The sequence below is a fragment of the Myotis lucifugus genome, unplaced genomic scaffold, assembly GCF_000147115.1.
Source record: "Myotis lucifugus unplaced genomic scaffold, Myoluc2.0 scaffold_99, whole genome shotgun sequence".
NCBI lineage: Eukaryota > Metazoa > Chordata > Mammalia > Chiroptera > Vespertilionidae > Myotis > Myotis lucifugus.
Window position 1 is genome coordinate 1,524,111 of NW_005871147.1, and position 2,061 is coordinate 1,526,171.

Consider the following 2,061-nt stretch of genomic DNA (forward strand, 5'->3'; position numbering starts at 1 on the left):
AGAGAGGCAGGCTGTTGGAGGCTGGAGAACAGCGCAGCCCCGAATGAGCAGAGCCTCCTCGGAAACCAGGTGAAGAAATGGGAATTGCGTTTGGGCCGTTCCCGCCCCGCAGCCGGCCAGGACAGGGTCCCCACCAGCCCTCCCCCCAGCCGGGGGCTTTGGGCCCTATTCCCTGCGCCTTTGGCATTGACGCGCCGGGTGCGCGCAGAGACGCAAAAGCTCTGCGAGGGTAACCCTTCTCACTCATTCATTTTAATTCATTCGTTTGCTCGTTTATTCATCCCTTCATTCTACAAACTAAGCGCCTGCCCAGGGGCTGAACCTGGTAACCCCAAGAGAGGGGAGAGGGGGAGACGGCAGTGACCTGCAAGACTGGCCGGCGTCTGAACGCTGCGGAGGGGGCAGCGGGCGCGCAATGCGTTACAGCAGGGGAAAGCCGCTAGGAATCCAGGGGCAGGGCGCGGAGGTGGCCACAGCGCCCCCTTTCGGCCGAGCCTCCAGGGTAGGGTCAGCCGCCTGGCCAGACCTCGGGTCTTCATCTGCCTGGGCTAATTAGCTCCCAAGTGCACCCCAGCTCTGGAGAGCAGCTCACGCCTCCTCCAGTCCTTAAATGTTCCCCTCCAGCGCTTCCAGCTGGACAGAACTGACTTCTCCTACCTTTTTCCTTCCGTAGCCTCTCCTGGCGGAGCACGGTTCCAGAGTGGTGGCTTTGAAATCAAACTCTGAACCTAACTGCCTTGGCTTCTGTGCCCTGCTGTGCTCACCCTCATCCTCCCTTCCATCCACTTCTCAGCACATTGGAACACAGCCAGTGCGTTCATGGGTCCAACTGGTTCTTCATTTAGAAAGGGAGTTATTTTAAGAGGTTTTTTTGATCCAATATGCAATTTACTCATGAGGACACTGAGGCCCACAGACGGTGGTGTCTAAAGTCACAGAGCTGATAAGCCTAGTTTTCAGCCTCCTGATTCCCAGCTCCACCTGCCCTGATGAGGTTTGGGGTTCTGAAATGGGGAGGGACGTTGCCCTGGAAGCCAGCTGGTCACACTGGCTTAGGCACACAGGGTGGCACTTTCTAGATGAAGCACTCAGTCTAGACTAGAGTCTTGCAAAACCCCCCTTTGGTTAGTGCCCCAGAGTTGGTCTTGCTGAATTTGGCACTGACTCACCCCAACCAATCCCAGAAGAGATGGGTGCACTAACCAGATTGCCAATTTATTGTTCTCAACAAAATTGGCAGGTGGTCTAGTGCAGTGCAGGTTCTGGAGTCAGACAGCCTGAGTTTGAGGCTTGGCTCTTCTGCTTACAAGCTGTGTGGGCCTGGGAAATTATTTAATAGTACTTCAATTTTCTGATCTTTAAATATGTTTTTTTTAAAAAATGATTTTAGAGGGAGAGCAAGGGAGAGGGAGAGAGAGAGATATACATCAATGAGAGAGAAACATCAACATTGAGATCAGCCGCCTGCTGCATGCTCCCCTCCCCACTGGGGATCGAGCCTGCAACACCAGCGTGTGCTCTGACCTGGAACTGAACAGGTGCATGGGTCAACGCTCAACCACTGACCACACTGGCTGAGCCAATTTTCTTGTCTTTCAAATGGGGTTAGGAATACCTACCTCATAGGTAGGTTTAAATGAATTATTATTTTTAAATGGCTTAGACTGGTGCCTGGTCCATAACAAGGGCGTAAAGAAGGTTAGCTATAGTCACCATCCCTATCATCATCATCATTATCAAGGTGACCAGATGCTCAAATGGATGTGCAGCATGGTCCCTCTCTCTAGGCCAGTTGTTCTCAACCTTCTGGCCCTTTAAATACAGTTCCTCATGTTGTGACCCAACCATAAAATTATTTTCGTTGCTACTTCATAACTGTAATGTTGCTACTGTTATGAATCGTCATGTAAATATCTGATATGCAGGATGGTCTTAGGCGACCCCTGTGAAAGGGTCGTTCGACCGCCAAAGGGGTCTCAACCCACAGGTTGAGAACCACTGCTCTAGGCAATTCTTTGTGGAAAGCAGAATTCCTGATGAGAAGGTCACAGCAGCAGGAGG